The following is a 23,664-nucleotide window of genomic DNA, read 5'->3' on the forward strand; positions in this document are numbered from 1 at the left end:
ATGCTATATGAATACAATAGCTTCCCCTCTTTCAGCTGCTTGCCAAAATACGATGAGTATTTTGATGATGATGAACGTAATGACCGAATCAACCTTGCAGAGGAATCAGATCCTATTTTGGCAGGAAGCGAAGTTCAAGTTCAGCAGCTTGAATCCCGTGATCAGCTTGCCCAGATCGGCTATGAAGTAAAGAAGGAAAGCGCAGAAAACTTTGATATCAGCGAAGGAACTTTACCTTTCTGTTTTGAATCTTTTCAATTTATTAAGGAGAACTATCAAGCAATTAATAAGCATTTGTCAGCAAGTCTTGTTATTGACTGCCTGGAGGATGATCAAAATATTGTTCCAGATGCATCGCCTCTAGTTTTGCAGCCCCGAAGAGCCATCGAATATTAGATTGAGGAAGACTCGGCAGCACCACCTGAGCAAATAAATCGATTCCCTTCCCTGCCGCTTTGTTTTCAGCCATCTCAGGTATTTGAAGAAGAAGAGGAGCAGCCTGCGCAGATCAGTCAGGTTCCAAATGAGCCTGTATGTAATAAAGTGCAGCCACCTTTGCAAGTTTTGAATGACCGATCTACTGGCAGGCAGAATAATGAAAGAGATCAGCGCTCTTCTCCATTAGCGGGCTGTGTGCCTCAATATCAAAATGTTGATGATCTCCCGACTCCAAGGCATGGTAGTGATCATGAACCTTTGTACAGTTCTTTATTTCAGCCTAGCAATTGTATATATATGTTGTAGGACAGTTTTGTACAGTGTTTAAACACAGCAAAGGAGGTCAGTAGCTTCCTGATCTTCTCAAAGATTAACAAAGCCACATCAGATTGCAAGATCTCAGTTTTTCTCACCGGCAAGCATAAGCAGCAAAGCCCACTCATGTTTTTATTGCTTAAGTGGCTGCATTGGTTATTTCATTTCACCTAACAGCAAAGTAAGTGTTGGTTAGGGTAGGTAGGTAGGTAGGATCAATAAGGCAGCCATCCAAGGGAATTTTGCAGAGCACAACAACAATTGAATACAAGGCAGTCTGACCTACTGTTCTTGGCTTTTCACAAGGAAAAACATCCCCAAGTGGAGCCACTGTTAGCCTCCTACTGCAGCAGGTTAATCATCTTTCATGATCGACATTTTTACATGCCAAATATGTCGTACTGTGCATGCTGCAATGCTCCATATTTGCTACAGATGGCCAAAGAAAAGTGTCCATGAGAGTGTGCTAGTCTCACTGCCACTGCTGTGTTCCAATTTTGATAGGCAATCCATTTTTTGGTTTGAGGCAGTTTTTCAGTTGGAGGACTTCAAGCGAGGCATGTCTAACTTCCCCTTCTTCCTCTTTTCCCAAATCTCTCACTAGCTTCCCCTAAAAGAGGTCAAGATCTGCTTGATACCTCTTAGTTTCATCATTCTCCATATCATTTGCCTTGGTGAAGATCTGCTTCACTCAAGGAATGTTCACACTTCTTCTATCAGTCATTTTCCCCCATTGATAGCCTAAGACATCATTCTTAGCGCTTTTTCTCATCATTGTCATATTAACTATTAACTTTACTATGTAGCTCCATATTTATTTCCCCTTCCCCTACTAAAACTATGTATATTACTCCCCTATATACTTATCCCTCCCCCTGGTTGAAAAATAACCTTATACATCCTCGGGAATTGCTAAGTTTATCTGAAACTTAGCAAGAGCCCTCAATACCCCCTCTAACCATCTCCCAAATGCATAAGGACTCATTCCTTTGCATAGTTTCCCTTCATATGTATAAAAATCATCCTTTTGGCCTTGTTTTACCTTTTTAAGGCACAAACCCTTTTAAAGGCCATTAAACCCCTCTCAAAACACATAGAAATCCTCCCAAGTGCCTTTGGAATCCTTCCAAGGCATGAATCCTCCCTTTTTGGCCATCGGACCCCTTCCGATGCCCTAGAAGTCCATTCCAAGCACTTACCTCACCCCTCTGAATTCATTTGCCTTGCCTTTTTTTATAATAAATTGCTCCGATGTAAAAAAGAGTCTTTTGGACCCCCTCCGATGCAATATCGCAGTCGGGAGGGAGGTCTTGTGTTGAAACAACAACAATTTTTGCATGTCCGATCAACAATGGCCGATGCGATATCGCTTATCGGCATATCGCAAATATTCGGGGTTATAAGGCATGGGTTATAATGGGCCGCCGATCACCGATACAGCGACCAAATCTCAGCCGTCCATCACCCCCGCCGATCCAATGGCCCAGATCATTTTGGCAATCGCCCGTTTCGGCGATCGCAATATGTAAAGGTTGTGCCCTCCACCCCGCCGATTGCCGAATCCCCGAATTAATCACAGCCATCCATTTTTGGGCCCCAGATCAACGGCCCATATTATATCGGCGATCACCCCATGTATATGGCTCCGACCAGCGGAGCCGAAATATTATAAAGGCGCGGCTTATAAAGTTTTCGGGTCCGTAAGGTCCCCGGGCGCAGCGAAAGGGAGTTCTCCGATATTCCGGAGCCGATAATTTATAAAGGGCAGTTTTGAAAGGGATTTCGGGTCCGTTGGACCCGTTTCAAATGTAAATCCGCCGATATGATGGGTTCCGATGGTTCGGACCCGATCTCCATTAAAAATGGGCACAAAGGCATTTCAGGTCCGCAAACCAAATTTTTGTAAGTCCACCGATATGACATCGCCGATGGGCCGGACGTAATTCCAAATAAAAGGAAGGGCCTATAGCATATCGGGTCCGCGCAGTTTCGGCGATTGTTTATGTGCCACCCCCCGGTTCGCCCGACGTCGATATTGCGATTTAGCGCCAGCCGTTAGATCGGCCCGCGCCGGATCCAACGGCCAGAATTTAATAAAATGAAAAGTTACCGCCAGCGCCCAAATTTCATGAATTTGCACAATTTTGAAAGAATTTTTGTATTATAATAAAAGGGCCATTTTTAAAGTTTTTTGTACAGCGCTCTCGCCCGCCACAACTGCAGAAGAGCGATGCCTTCCTTGGCCATTTTGAGATCGCTCCGGGCCCAAATACTTCCAAATGCAGGGATTTCTCCTTGGCATGCCGCCAGAGCTCCTTTATTCGACCCAGTGTTGCAAATTTATCAGTTTAAGGACCTATTTTGATTGGCCATGCGCCGATAGCATTCTAGGGGCCACGGAAAGCACTTGCAGCAGTTATTTTGCATTCAAAGAGCAGAATGGGGTGATTTGGCAGTCAAAGAGTATCAGTTCAAAATATCAGCAGCCCAAAAGCAGCAACACATTAAAGAGGCCCCCATCAAAGTCAATAAAGCAGCTCAGAGCCATCAAAGCCCGCCAAATCATAGTTATGAGCATTAAAGCCACTTTGCAGTACCAGAACCGCCTAGAGGGGCAATTCAAGTGTTTAAAGCCCAGATTTTACAGAGACAGTGTACAAAGACACATATGAGCAGCGCAGCAAGTCCCAAGGCACAGTTATTGCAGAAGTGCCAGCGCATTGCTCAAAAGACCAATAATTTATTCATTCTTATGGCTGCAGTCCCTGCGCAGCTGGTAGATAGGCATTCTTTCATTTATTTGCAATAAATGTTAGGTTAGAAGCATTCATTTCTCCAGATCTGCTATCAGATCTGCTGTTGTAGATATTTTCTCTATTTATACCACCCTCTGGATAGTGTAAAGGGTTGGTTGGTTGTATTTCTCATTCCAGACTTGCGCTATAAGCTTAAGAACTTCTGTAATCAAATATTGCTGGAATATTTGCATCTGAACTGGCTGGTTGTGCTTTCAATGGTTGAAGAGCTTGATATGGAATTCTCGTGCTTGCTCATGGTCCAATAAGTCTTTCCTCCCTCTGTTTATCAATTTATATGTATCAGTGTCATCTATATATCATAATCTAAGTTGCAGGAAAAAGGAATAGATCAAAACTGGCTTTCATGCCCTCTGTGCTCAATTCTTGTAACTTTTCTATGTTTTCCTCTGAATTAGTGATAAATATGCATACTTAATTGATCATGTTTAAGCTATTTCTCATTTTTGAATGCTGTTTAGGAATCCTTCATTGCTCCTTTATAGTCTTCATCCACTTTCCCTCTTTGGCTGGATGAGAGATCCTTAATTGCCTCTCATCCCCTAACCTCCATTTCATCCTTGTTCCAGCATTTAATCATTGTGCCATGTGTAGCTATCCTGCTCCATATTCCCCTCTTCTACCAAGGAAAACGCACCCTTCAGTTCACATTCATTGACTCCATGCCCAATGGTTTGAACTTCTTACACTTTGTATGCCAACTCTGCTTGACTAGATCAACCATCCCACCAAACTCAAACAAAACCCATGTGCATCATATCTAGCCTAAAATCATCCCTTAAACAAAGCTAAATCCTAAAGAGAGAGCCCTCTCTGACTGCAGGTAGGCTAGGACCTGCAGTCCAAAGATTGGTTTGTGGTTACCTCGGCCGTATCCCTTTGGGAGTCAAAAGGGACAACCTGAGTGATAACACCACACATATCCCTATCTCATCCTTCTACTTCTTCTCTTGCACCACCATTGGACTTACCCAATCGGATTCTCCCACAGGCTCAATGATGCCTGCTACAAGCATTTTGTCTAGTTCTATGCAGACTTTTTCTTTGTATTTCGGACTTAAGCGGCAAGGCCTCTGCTTAACTGGCTTTGCGTCGAGCTCTAGCGTGATCTTCATTACTCCTTGATCTTTGATTATTCCCTTCAAATCCGTAAACTTGGTCAGGAATAAGTCCTGATATTCGTGGAGTAATTCAGCGACCTTATCCACCATCGTGTCGTCCCAGTAGTCTCTGATCTTTACGAATTTGGGTTCTTCCTCTGTACCAATGTTCACCTATTTAGTTTTCACCAACGCCTCTATATTAGGGTTCTGAATCTGTGGTCCTTGAACCTTGCGGTGGCCTTCTGTTTCTAGAATGTTAATATTCCATGGATGCTCATCCTCCTCTTCAGCAATTATATTATAACATTCCAGCGCATGACTCAGCTAAGTAGCCCATTTAGGCTGAATCAGGTCTAAAGGCTCCTGTGGTTTCTTAAAGATCGCTACTTTCACCTCTTGTAGCACTTCATCAATACTGTCAAACCCATCCTCAAAACTGAAGGTCATCATAAACCCTTAGCGCAAGATATCCCTTTCACCTGTCCCATGGCAGAGCTATGTTTCTATATACCAGTTCATTAGGATAACATCCAGGGTATGACAAAATAGGTGCACTCACTCAGGTTGTGGCTTTTCTCCATAGGCCTGCGTCCACTTGGCCAGATGCGTGCGCGGATCATCCTGTCCATCATACTTGTCTGTCAGTCACATCTTAGGCTTCCCAAATTGTGCTCGCATCATTCTCCTACATTTGTTCCAATCATTAAAGCTTTCCTTTGTGCGTACCCCACCATCTTGCAGGCGTAGCGCGAAGTACCTAGTCCAAGATCTAGAAGCATTGCTTTTCTGGCACATCCCTTTCAAATGCATCCAAGAAGGTATCTACCTCATTTAGACCATCATAAGTAGGCAGATTTCTTTCTTCTTTCGACACAAAGCACAACGATCGGGTTGTCATATTGCAATTCAACGTAGTTACCTCGTGTAACCGATTCTACCATCGTTCTACTTCTTTGTCAGAATTCGAAGTGCAAGAACTCTCGCGCTTCCATGTAATTTGTCCATCCAAGGTGGGATTCACCCAGTCTTCGTGTCGCATTGCTATCTTATAGATGCAGTGCAGATCATCCTCACTCTCATAGTCACGGATTGGTTTTGTATAGCGCAATCCTTCAACAGGATCCAGGGGCATTATTACACGCAAATATTTCTTCTCAAAGATCATCTTCCGCTTCTTCAGATTGATTACCCCATTCATATCAGTAGCCCAGTCAATTCCCAGGAGTGCAAGGTAGGGATTTTTATCATCAAAAATCTCTATTACTTCAAAATCTGCCAGCACACTTGCTCCCTCAATATCCACGGTTACTCCCTGCAATCTCCCCGTTTGTTATAGAAATTTTTGGGCACTGCAACCCCAATAATATATGTCCATAAACGAAGGGCTTCTGAGTCCCTAAAAGTGTTGTTTCATTCCCTAAAGGAACAAGGTCAGTTGATTACATCATCTCCCAGAAGTTCTCCACAGAAAACTGCTCAGAAATGGTCAAAACTGGACCATACAGATTGCTCAGTGCTAAGGGTGTGATGCATCTCACCTGCCCAGTGTAAAAGGTGCGATGCATACTGGAAAACCCTTCTGTAGGGTGCGATGGGTGAGAATGGACAAATGGCAGAGACAATTTGCAAGGTGGATGATCATGGAATCTTCCAGAAACTTCTCCTGTGACACTTCCTCTCTGAATTCGCCCAGGGATGAGTAAGAGATCATCAATATCCAAGTGGAATTAAGAACTATTAGAGAGAAGACACTAATCAAAATCCCAGAAGCTGACTCACCTCCCTGCAATCATCTATATATGGATCCTTCATCCCAGAGATCTAGAGGCTGGAATTTTGTATCTTGTAAGGAAGTGTTGTTGGTTTCCTGGTGGAATATCATAGTGTTGGGTGATCTAATCTTTTCATGAGGTGAAGAAGGGCTTTCATGCTGGGAGGATGAAGCTGGGTCAGATCAATGGGTTGTAATTCTCTCTTCTAATCTTTACATCAATAAAGCTATTCAAAGTTTTCCTCCACATTATTTTATGTCTGATGGTATATGCATTTGTGTGGTCAATATATCTGGTCCTATATTGCTTATGATTGTAGATCTCTGCACTTTGAAGGTATTATGCTTCTTTGACTTTACAGGTACTCTTTGAAGCGGAGTGGTCAAGGGAGAAGTGGTAAAGACCTGTCGGTGAGGAGAAGGAACAAGCAAAGAACCAAGCGAAAGATCGAGGTTGGTATTCTTTGATCCTCTCCTATCTACTTCTCATAAAGGAAAACGAAAGTAACTTTAATCTATTTGTTTCTATGATAGCTACCCATCTTAGTGGGACTAGCAGCTCTTCATAGACAGTAGATTTCCCGATAACAAAATGGCGACTCCATTAGGGAGCGAATAGCTCGTTTGCTTGTTTATACTTGTTTTCTTTATAAACTTACAGACGAAGCCTGAAGTTAAGCCAGCTAGCCTTCGAACTGCATTTGCTATGCAAGTGAAAAGTAGATCAATGTTGCTTCAATCTATCTCCAGGTTTTGTTTATAAACTGAACAATCGATTTGCAAACATCCTAATTGCCCTAGTGGTGGCTCTAGTAACCTCATTAGATCAGCCCCTGTGATTTCTATTTACTGTCTATCATTAGCTCGGCCTAAATCCTTGAAATAAGCTACAGACTGTTACCAAGAACCAAGTTGAAGTCTCATCCCTGGACCATCGCACTTTCTCCTCTTGGGAATCTGGATGCATCGCACCTCCCGTGTGCAGTAGGTGCGTTGCATCACACTTTCCCCGTGTTGCAGGTGCACTGAACAGATAAGACCTCTTCGGCTTCCAGATTTTGGTTTCTTTGTTCACTCCCTTTAGCTTTATTCAGGAGTTTTGTTGTCTGTGATCAGTATACCACTGTGGAAACTCCCTTCCTTTGCATGATTCTGCCTCCATAGTACAAAGAATTGTGAATGTTTTTATGTATTGTGTGCCATTTATAGTTCTCTTTTACAAAAAGTAGCGTCATCAAACTGTCGTCTTTTGATTTGGAAGTATTGCAAGTGTTGTTTTCAGTCAAAGAAAAGAATCCTAGTGTTCTTGATGGTTGATTATACAATTACTCTTGTATTTGATTTGAATTAGTAGTTTTTCAAGTGTCGAAAGCAGTTTTCAATTCAAAGTCGAAAAGTGTCGTCATTATCTTCCTTTCGTTTTTGAAGAGAAATTTGTTCGTATTGTCGCTTTGAAAAGATAATTCAGATTTGTACTCAGCATTATTTATGCCATTCACACATTAAGAAAGTGGAAAACAAATACATGCATGTGCATTTGCATTTAGACTGCTTGTTGGTTTGATTTAGGACAGTGCATCTAGTATGTGCTCTCTACTCTATGTTGAAAGAATATCATCTCTCTTTCTTTAGTAGCTAGGATTTTCATTGCAAAAAGAAGATTAAATGATTGTTTATCATCTTAGATTGCATTTTAGAAATTATATATCTACGTCACGTGGTGAACCTGAAAGGCAAATTTCTTAAGAAAGATCAATTGTAAAATAAATTGAATGAACATAAAAACGCTTTGGAACCTAATGCACAACATTTAGAAGTCTAGGATAGAGATGTATTCCGGCGTCGTAAAGCCTGGTAACTATCGCTTTCATTGTTGGTTGGGTGATTCCTCCTCTTCGAGATGACAAGTGCTAGTACAGACTTGTGCTTCCATGTACTGTTGAGTATATATTGGGAGACCACAGTAGGCTATATCCTTTATCCATAGGAAGCCATGTCTGCCACCCTATCGATCGCAATGCACTGAACACAGCATTCGGGAAGATTGACTGCCATACCGTAAAAAGTATTCTGCATTTTTGCGATTGGTTTGGTAATCCCTCTGTCTAGATTTCTAGAGTAGTCTCTTTCATTCCTTTTCAGACTCCTTAAAGGAAAAGGTCCATCTTAGCACTTGTCACTTCAGGGTCATTAAAAATCGAAGGCGACTAGAATCATATTTTGTTTTTTCTTGACTCTTAAAAATTGAAAAAGCAGGTTGTGTCAAAGCGTCTAAAATTTATTTTAATCGGAATAACATCACTATTCCCTCGTCTATCTTAGGTTGAGAAAATGGAGTCCACCAACCAAGGATTTCCCCTTGGAGGAAATCCTGGTCCTTTCTCCTCTTGGGGAGATGTTGGTGCACCTCATATGGCCACATTGTCACTTCCAGGATTGACAATTGGCTTGCCAATATGGCTCTTCTCGACCTCCGTCGTTCAGAATACCGTGATTCCTGAACAATCAAATCAGCAACTAGATGATACTAGAGTTACCTCCCAACCTTCTCCTTCGTTCGTTTCTCCCTCTCCTCCTTCCTCTTCGCTTGATGAAGCTGGTAAAACAAAAAATCAAGTAACTAAGAAGGAGAACAAGGGGAAGGAGAGGAAGGAAAAGAAGAAGAAGGAGCCAAAGGCAAAAAGGGGTAACCATGCATCATCTAGCAAAAATCCACACACGGCACTGTCGAGACCTAAATCTCCATGTGTCATTTGCAAAGGGGACCACTATCATCGAGATTGTCCTTGTATCCCTCGGATCTTAAGGGACTGGTCTCCTTGTTTGCACAATCTGGTGTCATCAACCTCTGATGATCATGTTGAAAGCACACCATCAACTAGTGAAAACGAAGTCTCTGGACAGAAAGGAAGATGTAAATTTCCTTGCAAACTATGTGAAGGCAATCATGTCGTCCACCGTTGTCCCTTCCTGGACGAAGCTAAAAGAGTTTTGGATAACCGTCCCGCTTCACCGCTACGGCTTCCTCTTGGATACAAGAAACTCTTGTCGAGTCCATCGCTAGTTGAAAATCTATTCGACACAACTTTGTCGTCGATCGAAGCATCTATCATTGAATATAATCCCGCTGAATCCATACCAGATGAAAGTCAAAAGGTTGAGGCAGCAGTCGACCCGGTCTTGTCTTCGGAAGGTCCATCTTCAGATGATACAATCACCGAAGAGAATGAGAACGACACCGTTCAAATTCTTTTCGTAAACACAGACTCCGATGAACATGGGGGAAATATACCCATTCCTTTACCGCAGGAAGGAAGTTCGTCAGAGTCATACCCGTCCATTTATTCAGTCCCACCTCCGAGCAACCTAGTCGTTTCCTTCGATTGGAATCTACTAGGTGACTCCGTTTACCGGCTAGTGTACCATTCCGAATCATTGTTCAAACCTACAGAATGGTCATGGTCGATACCATCATAGATGAGGGGGCTTCTGTGAGTATCCTTAACTTCTTGGAAAGCGCTTGGTTCGCCATCGCTTCTGCCTGAGATGTGAAATCTAACAGGCTTTGATAAAGGAATCAGTCGACCGTTAGAGATCCTTCCAAGTTTCCTATAACATTGAGAGGGAAAACTGTGTATCTGAACGTAATGGTAGTCCAAGGACCTTTAGATTATATTTTGCTCCTTGGGCGCAACTATATTTATATCATGGGAGCCATTGTCTCCTCACTCTTTCGAGTAATGTGTTTTCCGCATGAAGGCCGAGTGGTCCAGCTCATAGACCAACTTTCCTTCCCCGGCTCACACATAGCTAATAGTCAAATACCATCCCTAAATGGTCTTTTCATGCAAGTAATGTATCATCAATCTCCAGTCCGTCCACCTGAAGAACGCGAGTAATTCGGTGGCCATGACTGAAACCCAGGGGGCATGCACCCTGGTCTGCTTCAGCAAAAAAACTTTAGGTATAGGGTAGGTTTCCGCTGAGGATATATGACTAGTCTGACACACCCGTCCATATAGGAAAATGGGATTAGACCGGAATAAGGTACCTCTATTAGAAGGTAGGCCTTTCCCGATAGAATGAATGTTTTGTCTGCAAATTGAAGGGTAACCTAGAAAAGGTAGGCCTTTCCCGATAGAACAATTGTTTTGTCTGCAAATTGAGGGGTAACCTGGGAATCTCTACTTCACTATACCTGGGGCACGTAAACCTTTTGTGCGCAAGTGAAAAGTTACCAGCATAACGCTAACTCCATAATTTCACTAACTTCAACTGCTTAAGTTGGGTGAGTGGTTGAATCGACCGTTCGCCTTCGCAGGGGCCAAATGGCATCGACGAAATAAAGGAAAAATTTTCCTACCCGACCTTAGTAGTTAACTAACCCCTAGGATAGTAGTTGGTCGTTCCTAGCTTGCATGCAAGAGGCAGCAGAGCAAAGTTTAGAATGGTGCAAGCTCCCTAAAAATTGAACCTATCAATGAGACATCCTTATTATACGACTGGCACGAGAAGTTTTTATTTGAAATTCAAGCTCGTTAAAAATTAAACCTAAGCAATGAGCAAACATTCCCCCCAGAGTTTAAGCTCATTAAAAAATGAACCAATTTCCAGTAAATAACCATTGTGAGTGCATTATCATCAGCTCTTGAGTCTTGGTCATGTTCTCATCATCACCTCCACTCTGTTTTAGCCGATCATTCGCCTCCATTTGATTGTTTACCCCTTTTGAGGAACAATTGCGAAGAGTGATCCTGTTAGCCATCCTTGTGACACTGCGATGATTGGAAAACTCCAAACCTTACCTGGAATTAGCTACTACCTGGAAATATCACTCGTTCCTCAAGAGGCGAGTCTCCTTTAATCTCTTTTCGTCTGACTCGTAAAATATGAAAAGATTGCCGAGCAGTTGGCCTCTCCAGCTCGTTAAAGCTACCGGGAGTGCTACCCCTCCTCTAGACTTTAATCTTTTTGGACCGGAGGGATTATTACACAAAAAGATCGAGTGCTTGTCTTGTTCGGCTCGTTAAAACTATCGAAAATTCATCCCTTTCGTATTATTTTATACTTTTTCGGACTTAATGGATTACATGACAAAAAAGGATCACTGTAGTTTCCTTTCCGTCCCTTTTCAGACTCTCTAAAATTGGAAAAGGACCAAGTTGTCTTTGTCATTAAACTCGTTAAAACCAATAGCGACAAACTTGTCCATGCAGACAAGAACAAATTTCACTGTCGCTAGGCTCGTTAAAACATAGCGACGAGTTTGCCCGAAGGGTGAATTATAGAACAAGCATATGTTATCCTCCTCAAGCTTGATAAAAATAAAGAGGTACTGGTCAGAAATGACTAGGGAAAAATTGGGAAGGAAACATGAAGAAACTTTATTGGTAGTGAGTCGCTCTTGAACATGACACTTTCACTCCATCACCATGATTGAGTCGGGTTGGGTTATTCTGTTCACCGGTCATATTACCATTGGTCCACCGTACCATCCATCTTTGGGGTTAACGCTACCAATCCATTTCAGTGTCGCCGATATGTTCAAGAGAATTTGATTAGAGAATTCACCAACCCATCTTGTGTCTCATCCGCTGCAATACCTTTACGCTTCATTCTTTCATGACCGCCACCCTGAACCCTGTATCATTAGATCGTTTTCACCTCCATAAGTCATTTGATCCGTTCCGTGTCATAGATGTGGGATTCATTAAGACCCTCCTATGACGGGTCACTTCTTGTCGACATCAGCTCATTATCCAAGAAGTCAACCTAGGAACAACCCTTTCAGTACTTTGAAGCTTGCATGCCTCAATGGCAAGTTTCTCACTTTCGGCGACAGGTTTACATCAATGGTTTTCGACCGAGAGATTTTGCATGGTGTTCGACGCCAAGTCCCATTTTCACACCATGGGAATTGTACTGTCATACCTTGAGGTTCATCATCATTATAAGTGATTCCTCTTGCGCCTGTTAACAACTTACATCATTGGCTGGTAATCAGGCAATGTCTTTCCATGTTCGACTCCAGAACATTTTTCACATGGATCGACTTGTACTTCGGGCGAAGATTGGATGAGTTTGAAGACCGCGGATCTAGTTTCATCCATGCGGGCTGCGATATATTCAGTAAAATAAAGACATCAAATGTACATTATTGCTGCACAGATGATCATCCGAATCAAAGGATGATGGCTCTATAAGAATCATCAGTCTGCCACACAAACGGTTTTCTTTTCTATGTACATGAAAATGAATTTGTAAAGTTGAGCATGGGAATGCCTGCCCCAGCTAGATCATGAAAATTTTATGAAGATAATGTATTGTATTGTATCTTATTACAGGTCACCTTCCAGTTCGAAAAACCTCAGATCCTCATGATAAAGCATTTCACCCGACATCAAAAGATTAATGACCTATGCTTTAGGGGGCAACTGTTATAGACATTTTTGGCCACTGCAACCCCAATCATATATGTCCATAAAGCAAGGGCTTCTGAGTCCCTAAAAGTGTTGTTTCATGCCCTAAAGGAACAAGGTCAGCTTATTACATCATCTCTCAGAAGTTCTCCACAGAGAACTGGTCAAAACTGGACCATACAGGTTGCTCAGTGCTAAGGGTGCGATGCATCTCACCTGCCCAGTGTAAAAGGTGCGATGCATACTGGAAAGCCCTTTTGTAGGATGCGATGGGCGAGAATGGACAAATGGCAAAGACAGTTTGCGAGGTGGATGATCATGGAATCTTCCAGAAACTTCTCCTGTGACACTTGCCTCTCTGAATTCACCCAGGGATGATTAAGAGGTCATCAATCTCCAAGTGGAATCAAGAACTATCAGAGAGAAGACACTAATCAAAATCCCAAAAGCTGACTCACCTCCTTGCAATCATCTATATATGGATCCCTCATCCCAGAGATCCAAAGGCTGGAATTTTATATCTTGTAAGGAAATTTTGTTGGTTTCCTAGTGGAATATCATAGTGTTGGGTGATCTAAGCTTTTCATGAGGTGAAGAAGGGCTTTCATGCTGGGAGGGTGATGCTGGGTCAGATCAATGGGTTGTAATACTCTCTTCTAATCTTTACATCAATAAAGCTATTCAAAGTTTTCCTCCACATTCTTGTATGTATGATGGTATACGCATTTGTGCTGTCACTGTATATCTGGTCCTATATTGCTTATGATTGTAGATCTCTGCACTTTGAAGGTATTATGCTACTTTGACTTTACAGGTACTCTTTGAAGCAGAGTGGTCAAGGGAAGTGGTAAATACCTGTCGGTGAGGAGAAGGAACAAGCAAAGAACCGAGCGAAAGATCGAAGTTGGTATTCTTTGATCCTATCCTATCTACTTCTCATAAAGGAAAACAAAAGTAACTTTAATCTATTTGTTTCTAAGATAGATACCCGTCTTAGTGGGACTAGCAGCTCTGCATAGACACTAGATTTCCCGATAACATCATGGGTATGATTTTCTGCTGATTCGCCATCCTCAGCTGAATTAGAAACCATTGCAGTGCAGGTCTCCCCATTTGCTCCCATGTCTATTTCGGTAAGACATTCGCATCTGATCCCATATCCATAATGACTTGATCCATCTCGTATTCGCCGATCTGCATGGTCAGTCTCATTTCACGCCCCGTCCTTGTTTTATGCTTTCTAATCTTGTGGACTATGCGCAGTTCTCCTGGAGCGGTCCCAAAACATCTGTTGATGAGTTCCTGTAACCCTTTCACAGCCTTATTGTCGTGCAGTAACTTCATACAGGTTTCCAAGAAAGTAGTGAGCATAGAGGGGTCCATCTCTGGCTCAGGATTATCTTTTCTTCTTGAAGTGGAGGCCTCAACGAAGTTCTTCTTAGCTTCCATGAATGTTTCTTGAGTGCACTCCAAATCAAACTCAGCCTCTTTCGTTGGGGCCTTGCGAACCCAAGTGTTGTCTTCTGGTTGTTTCCCTTTGTCATCCCCCATCACGATTGCACTTTGGAGCACTATATTTACATTCGGATCTTCCTCGCGCGGCTCAGACTTCATCATCTATAGGTTCTGAGTCGAGGGAGGTGGTAGCGCTCATTTGTCACGTATCCTGGCTATCAGCGTAGGACAATATTCTGTTTCATTATCAAACAATGTGCAATACTTGCATGATGGACACGTTGGATTAGTGCAATTGCGGTCATAATGTCTTGGACCTCTACAATTGTAGCAAATAAACTATCCGCGACCTCTACCAGGTCCTCCTCCACCTCGGCCTCGTTCGCGCCCCTGAAATCCTATCCGCGCCATCCTTGAATTTTTGTCAAGGGTCTGGTTTCAGACTAAACTCTGTAGGTGGGCGTTCTATCCATCATCAATTCATATCTCCTACAAGTACGCTCGTCATGTCCCACCGACCTATAAAAGTTGTAGAAAAACTATTGCGGAGTTTGCATATACTTCTGTAACAAGTGGCAGTGATCTGTGGCATGCTTTCTGGCTATTTGATAGATAGTGCACCATAAAGAAAACGCCGCGCTAGGTCCTGCTTGAGCTTTCGGTCTTAGAGGCATCAAAACTCTTCCTGCAAGGTAATTTGTAAATACTGGGCAATGGTCCTTGTCATGACCCTGAATCTTGCATTTCAAGCACCATACTTCCTCGCACACTTCTAGTCGAACCGTCCTGTCCTGTTTCAGACTCTGCATCTCAAGGCACAAATTCTTCAGTTGTGCATGGATCTGTTGGACTCCTAGATTAGGATATTGCATTGGAGTCTCGTGTAGTCTCATGGAAATCTCCAAGGCTTCTGCCTGAGTTGTTATCTTCTGCTGCGACATTGCACTTCTTAGGTGTGGTAGTAGTGAAGCCACAAACCACTCGCAATGCTATCCATCTGTCAAATTCATGTTGGCTTCGCGAATCGTACATTTCAGCCTCTGATCTAGTTCCCAAGGCGTCTCGCCTGGTAGTATCATGATTTGTTTGAATCCAACAATCAACTGCGCTTTAGATTTAGGCCTGATAAATTCCCTATCAGTGCTGCTTGGATGTCCACTACTCTAGCATTCGGGTTATCGCTGGAGTACTTAATATACCAGGTTAGCGTGCGATCTTGCAGAGCACTAATCAGTGTTGCCTTCTTTATGTTATCATTTGTAACACCTTGAGCTTCCCATATAGCCCTCACAATGAACTAGAATTGGTTCGGATCCTCCTTTCCCAAGCCTTTGAACAAAGGAAACTTCACTGTGTTCACCATACTGAATCATGGTGGTGGTGGAGGTGGTACGAGTGAAGTTGGAGGTGATGGAGGTGAAGTCGGTGGTGGTGTGGGCGGAGGTGGTATTCACAGAAATCCTTGTATTATCAACTGAATATCACTTCGCGGAGAGATGTTCGTGATCCCTTCTTCGTCCCCTCGCGGAGGTGAAATCAAGTGGCTATGCTCTGGACCCTTATTTCCTTTGTTTTTGTAAATTATTCCGCTTCACGTAGACTCGAACATCAAGGTAGTTGCATAACCCTCTTTTCACACAACATCATTTTAATCCAAGTATTCAAAGTTTTTATGTACTTACCTCGTGGTCCTTTGAAAAAGCGTCGCTCTGCCTCGCTATAGCTAACTGAGGTGTCAACCGTGAACTCAGTAACAAATCCTCCTATAATGTGATCAAGCCAATGATCGATGCGGCACGCGATCTTATCCTCTGATGCTTCCAACCTTCACACTAGCTCTAGGGTCCACACAATAGAACTGTCAAGTTTCCACCTTCCTTGGCTATCTGCTAGTTTCGCGATCCACTCGTATAGCTCAGTAGGGAAGGACGCGAAAATGATTTCATGGATCTCTGTCTACAGGTAGTTGTCTAACCACTATTCTTTTGACAGTCGCAGGTTACTATTTTCCTGTGTCACGAACTTGTGAATCCTTCTATCCAACCAGCCTTCGATATCTTTCTTAGTTGGATTCCAATGATAAGACATCACACATATCTTATGCAGATTTTAGTCCCGACAACAGAACCATTTGTTGGCTTGAGGGGGCCTGACCCAGGTTCAACGTTAGTTAGCTAAACAAATCCATACACTACTGGCCCTTTCGGCATCAGCCTGTGGACGCAAACTGAAGTCTCACCCGAAGCAGTATGGGGGGATGCTGGAACCAAGTTTCCGCACCCTTGAGATGGTTGTGATGTCGGTTTATTCCAACTATACTTGCCTTCATGCAAGTTTCTTATCCATCTTCTCTATCCTTTAGTACCTTCGCGAAATGTTATAATTAGTTACTGCGTAGCTCTAACTAGGGGCTGAAGTCCTTTCACGCTGCTAGGGCAACGAACTGTGACATCTCCTAAACTGGGCTAAGTATCTTACTTATCTTATTAACAGATATTAGTTAGCTTCGTGTAAACAGATGTTCTTACTTGCATTTACTTAACCAATACAATTATACACATCCGTGTATCATATAAGTATTAGAAGTGAAATTCATACCCACTTTATTAGATGCATAAACAAAAAATAAAGACGCAGAAATGATAGAATACTCTTCTTTATTGATACTTCCAGATAATTACAAACTCAACTCGCCCTGCGCACTCAGCTGCAGGGGTCCGCGCACTCAGCTGCGGACTTCTAGGCCTCTGTGCACTCAGCTGCAGAGCCTCTACCTATGCTACGACCCAAAACTTAGACTTCTACTTCCGAGCTATCTCTCAATTCTTTATTACTTCCATTGCTTAGTTGATCCTTCTTACTACTTAGAGCTTAGCTCTATTTATACAATCCCATGGTCCGTGGACCATGGGTAGATCTTCTACAGCTGACATTACATTATCAAAATAAGGGCGGACAACCCTATGACTCTTTTAACATCTACGCACTCCGCGCCCACAAAAATGCGGAGTCTTTACATTTAGATTACAAAATTAGACCAAAATATGGGCTTTAAGCCCCAAAACTGCCCTTGGTGGATCCCGCGCCCAACAGACCACGTGCTGGTGTTCATTTGTATTTTTTCTTAGGAGTTATGGGGTGTTATTCTCCCCTTATTTGAGGATAGGGTACTTGGCAGGAGGCTTCCTTGTTGGACTGTTTGATGATAGAGCACTCAAATAACATAGATCATTGCCCCTGATTGCCTCTAGAGTCATTTGGACAAGAAAGAAGGAATAACAATTTTGTAGAGAAGGAGAACCCTCCTTTTCAAGTACATCATCAAATAAAATAGCTATATGAAGGCATAAAAATGACTCCAAAGGTTAAAGTTCCAAGGTGGGTTGCAATCTGGATGTTGATAAAAGTTATCCATGGCCTTTCTTTGTTGGTGCTTGCCAAGGTGATATTCTTGTTATATATATTATCTGCGAATATGTGTGATATTCTTGTTCTATATATTATCTGTGATTTGAACCAAAGTCAGTTGCTCCTGCATGTGTGATATTCTTGTTCTATATATTATCTGTGATTCAAACCCAATTCAGCAACATGTAGGAGGCAAATTCGAACTGGTGCTACTTTTGGTGTCTTTCATGTCTACCTCTACCATAGAATTATCCATAATACATCAAGTTCTGGATTCACATGTCTCCCGATATTTGATTGTTTTTCACATTTTGAAGTGGGCACATAGGATAGCTCTTGTTTTAGGTTCAAACATATTCATTGCAGGTCATAATGGGTAGCGAAGTAGTAGGGACAGGCTTGTTGGGTCAATATAATTTGAACCCAACTGCAAATTTGATGCCCAAAACTTCACAATTAGTTTTGGGGGTTCCCTGGCAACAGAAAAGTAGAAAATTATGAGGTTTCAAACTTTGAGGCCGTGCCCATCATATAAACCTTTTTGTATCACAACAAGCTTGACAATGGGAAATCCTTTCGAATTCATGCTGGTGCCGCCCTGAAACTTCCCAGGTGTGCATGTTGTTCACAATTCACACTATGATTTATTTATTTATATATTTGTTTTTAGTTGAAATTGCTACATGTATAGATAGCCTATGTGACATATTTGATAATCTTTCCATTTGAAGACCAAGTGAAGAAAGCACATATCATAGTTGAACATAGTTTAACTTGGAGGTGTTTAGAAGATTCATTTGTGAATTGAGTCACTGCAAATAAGCTTCTTATCTTCATTTAATGAAATATGTCAAATACCTAGGTTTTATTTATAGTTTTTTTGAGTTAATGGTTAGTGAATGGCTTGATAAAGACATTGTTCTTGATCTCGATTCCCCTTGGAATAAACAGAAATTGTAGACCTCAATAATACAATTAATGCTCCTGTCAAACTGTGCCTCAGTTACCGAGGGTACTAAATTTATTGTGATTTCTTTATCTAGTTTGTAAATTACTCCATGCATAGGGACAACAGAGCTTTGTAGATCCTCCTCTGAGTGAGATTGATATTGAAATGAATGTGATAATTGAGAAAGAAAATCAGTCGCAATTCAATGGCTTGGAACTTATTTCTTCTGAAAATTTTACATCCTGGGCGGTTATGGAAGTTGTTGGATCATGTCTAACAAACAAGTATTCAGAAGGACTCCTTGGTAAGAGGTAAGTGCCTGAAGATATAACTTGGAATGTGAAGAATGGCACCATCATGATTGTGATTGTGTCTGAGCTGCTTGGCAGTTTCTTCTTGCCACTTGGTATTTTTTTCTTGTTAAACTCAGTTTCTCTTAGCTTTTGGACCTGTACTTTTTAGTTTGAATGTTTGACATGTGTGTAATGGTTTCTGGGTTCAGCGTTATAGTGTAGAGACCTGTAGTTGTTGCATGAGTATCTATTATCACAATGATGGATACAATTGTTGGACACTTTTCTATATTTATTCACTACTATGTTGGGTTGGAATTTATGCCATGCATATAATATGTTGGTAATGAATTCATTGACCAAAGTGAGAGGCTTTTCTAGCAGAGGGCCCTGGAAGCATTCCATCTTGACAACAGTACATGGGGTGTTAATTTTCAACCATTATCTCGATCCCTAGCTAATTTTTTTATTTATACAACTCTCCTCCAACCACATCATCACATTATGGTGTGTATGGTTCTAAATTATGAACCTCCTTTGATAAGATTATCATTCCTATTTGTGCATGTAACATGTGAAAATTTTCTTTGCAACATTTAGGGTTTGAGATTACCACATGGAGGGCATCTTTCTGTTGGATTCATGATAGCAAAAAAACAAGTATCTACTACATCAATTTACTTTGAATCAATGCCATATCATCTAGATGAGTCCACAGGTGAGCTCACATTTCCAGTCTAATAATAATTAGGAGGGAAACAGTTCCATCATTGACAAATATTGAACCAATCTTTTGGGGAAGTGTTCAAAGTGTTAATGGTCAGGTTTGTTTTCTTGGGTTATAGGATTCATTGACTATGAGATTCTTGAGAAGAATGCCACCCTTTTTAGGATCAAGCTTATCATTGCTAGTGCTAGTGCATATCCTCGAGATATTGATTACCCTCGCATGAGGCAGGTATTGAAGCTGGGTATTTCTAGATCTTATAATGGTAGTCCTTTCAAAAATTTCTCTTTCCAGCAATGTTTATTCTAGCATATTTTATTAATATGTTCTTAAAGTATTTAATGTTGGATTTTTTAATGATTTTTAGTACTAAAAAGTTTGTGGTTTGGGAAGATTGCCAATATAGTTGGGGCATACTTAATGATGGACATGGCACACATAAATGGTCTCATCATTGCTTCTATAATGGTCAGTCCATTTGATTTTTGTGATGTAGTAACAATTACAACGCACAAGGTGAGTTGATGCTATCAATTTTCTCTACACTTCACCCTTTTGATTAAAAATATGAATATATTAGATGGACATTTTTTTTTATATCTATCTTAATGCCATATATCTGTGCCATTCCCCCCTTATAGAAGAAAAAGAATCCCATTAATGTTCGAGAAACGTTGAAGAACTAAAACAAATATGCCATTCCCATCATAGTAGGAGTGATTATAGAGTTAAAAGGTGTAGATTTTCCTTTTGATTCTCTTACATGTTCTTTGATTCAGTTTCCTGTTTTCATTTTTTTTTATGTTCTTTCTGGTTCTTATCACTACTAGATCAAAGCTTCGATGAAACTCATTATGTTCCTTGAATTGTTTGTCAATGTTTCACTTTTTTCCTTTCATTTTTATCTTTCTGATATTTTTCATTTTGAAATATTTTTGGATTGGAGAGTCGTGAATTTTAGTCTTTACGAGGTCCTTGGGGAGGCATGATATTCTTTAGGAAGGAACCAGTATTGGGGGTCGACCTAGAGACAACCATAAAAAATGTATTTTTTCTAGGGTTACAGTTCAATATGAGTTCTCCTTCCTTTCCTCCCTCAACCATATTGTTCTCCTACTCACTAATATCATAATATTGGATATATCGATTTTTTGTATCATTTCGTTTCTAGAAGATACATGAAATAATTTGTGGCTTTCTAGGGGGGACCACATAACCATACCATAGGAGGGTTGGTTGTTTGTTTAAAACATGATGTAACTACAGAGTTCAAGGCTTATCAAGTACAGGTGTAGCACTCTCACATGTCTAAGCTTGTGTAAAATTCATGCATGTGAATTATTTTTTGAATGCATTTTGTTCCTTATCAAAGGTAAAATAGTTTTAGTAAGTTGTAGCAAATTTTTGAGCCCTTGTAAAGAGCCTAATGGATTTGGGTTACAATTTGGTAACTAGTGGTAGTGAAAATCACCTAGTTCTAGTTGATTTGAGGCCCTTAGTAAGGATCCTTTGTTCATATGCTGGAGTACACAACCTACTTGTATATTGATTTCTATTGGATTTAGTTGGTTGAATGTAACATGGTGTATATTAATGGGCTTGGACAGGGCATTGACGGTGCAAGAGTAGAAGATGTTTTGGATGTTGCTTCTATCACACTGAACAAGAATTTTGTACCAGGTTACATGAATTTTTCTTTGTATATTTATATGTAAGGGATGCATTGATTTTCCTTTCTCCATTGGATGATATAGGTTACTTTAATACCTTACATTTTCAGGTGATAAAAGTGTTATGGTTCTTGGTGGTATACGCATTGGGACTCCTGCAATAACCACCCGTGGGCTTCTTGAGGATGACCTTATTAAGGTTGCAGATTTTATCCATGAGGGGGTGCAGATAGTCATTAATGCTAAGAGCTTTGTGAAAAATATAAAATTAAAATATTTTATAGAATTTATTAAGTTAGACAATTTCCAACTATGAAATAACATTGTTGATATCAAAAAGTGGGTTGAATCATTTGCTAGCCAATTTACATTGTCTGGTGTTGGCACTGAAAATCTTAGTTAGATATATGACGTGCTCAAAATATCAAAAATGTCCTTTATTAACTTTTAGGTTAGGCTTCAGTGACGATAACTAAGTTGGTAAGATTTGGTTCCATGTGTATATTATAGTGACGAATAATGTTTTAAGCTAAATTTTGTCTGAATTTATGTGCTTTCCCAACATTCACATTAACAGATTCTATTCCGATGTGTTAGATGTTGAGTTTGCCATTTTATTTATTGGAAATTATGTACGACTCTCTTTTTGTTCATCACAAGAATTTTGGGTTGAAAAATATTGATATCTTGTATGGAAACTATTATAGCAATTATTTATGTGGTGTGACTATGGATATTTTATATAGCCTAGAAAGCAATATTCCATACTTCTCAAGGGCCTAGATATTGGGTGAATTACACAGTTTCATAAAGTGTGTTCACTAAGATACTTCTACACATGCACAGATTCCATGTATACATGACACATTTGCAATCAATTGGGATTCTAAGATTTTATTGTTACATTCATCATCTCACATAGGTTGGCAAAAATTGGTCCCATTTGTAGATTATAGCAATGAATCATGTTGAGATCTGCATTTTTCTTGAATTTATGTAATTTCCGGATATAAGCATACAAATTATGTTTTGGTGTGATGGATGTTCAATTTTCTATTTTATTTATTGGCAAAAAAAGTCTACATAATTTGTATGGTACACCCTTTCAATCCTTCATTTTCCTAAGCAATTATTTAGACTCTCTTCTATTGGTTAGGACTAAGTAATAGTAATAGTAGGCATAAAGACTTAGGTAGGAATAAATAGAAAGAAAATACTATTGTTATATTTATTGTACGCATCCTTTATAGAATGAATTTACCACCCTTTTCATGGTTTATAGATAGATTTGACGTAGCTTGAGTAGGTATTTACACAGGATTTGATTACTGAATTTACCACTTTACACACCCTGTCTGTGTTTCATTTGACTGGTCGACTACTCTTTCTGTTTTGAATTATATTAGTATTATTTAGTATATTAGATCGATTGGGACTTACACTATTAGGAAGCTACATCCTGAGTTTATTGAGTCTATCAAATAAAGCTCTCATTTAGTCTATAGGACAGAGGAATGCAAAATATATAGAGACAAATTTGAGAGCCAAAAACACAAAAAAATAAGTGGTGTATTTGATCCAATTACTATTGGATTCACTTATTCCAAACAAGTGTATATATAATTTGTTATGGAGTTTTATGGGGTGAAGAAAAAAGAGCAAGGATTGTTAGATTAAGGCTATGAGACGTGATGTGATGTGCCTGAGGACTGTAAAATATACCATGATTGGGTGGCATCTATTTTGCCAAAATTGCATAGGACTTGTCACTGATCCTGTTGGAGAGGTAAATCCCCTCTGCGGACAGAGGCGATCCCTACTAGCCTAGATCGGGTCTAGCAACAATTAAACAATGCTATCATGCAAGTTCCTAATTGCAAATTAAAGGTGGATGATGAGAGCCTATTTGGATCCCAACGCTAATATTCGTAGAAGAGTCGCCGCTCTCGTTCCTTTGCTCCGACCGGTCACAATCCCCACGATCTCTGTGAATGGACACCTGCACATGCAAAGAACAACACAAATACAAGCATAAAATCCAATAGATGCAATTATATATCGGTCAGAAAAGATATAACTCAAACATCATTAAAATGAACAACAAGAGTGGAACCATAATGATAGTCATCTATTATTGATAAACAACAAAGAAGAATACAACCATAGTTCTGACATCAAATCCTCCTTTGGCTGGGTGATCAGCTACATATGTCTTGCAAAGCTTGTCGGGATTGGGAACAAGCCTCTCTCTCTTTGATTATGAATGCAAATAAGACTCTTACAGCAATCTCTTAGACTTC

The 23,664-nt window shown here is 40.6% G+C and overlaps 1 pseudogene; it reads left to right on the forward strand.

The window, feature by feature from the left end:
* On the forward strand, positions 1-21,767 carry LOC149147388 (serine hydroxymethyltransferase 3, chloroplastic-like; annotated as a pseudogene).
* Positions 21,768-23,664: the final 1,897 nt, after the last annotated feature.

The sequence above is a fragment of the Pinus tabuliformis genome, chromosome 9, assembly GCF_031772625.1.
Source record: "Pinus tabuliformis cultivar Carrire ecotype Pingquan chromosome 9, CPIR1, whole genome shotgun sequence".
In the NCBI taxonomy this organism is placed as follows: Eukaryota; Viridiplantae; Streptophyta; class Pinopsida; order Pinales; family Pinaceae; genus Pinus; species Pinus tabuliformis.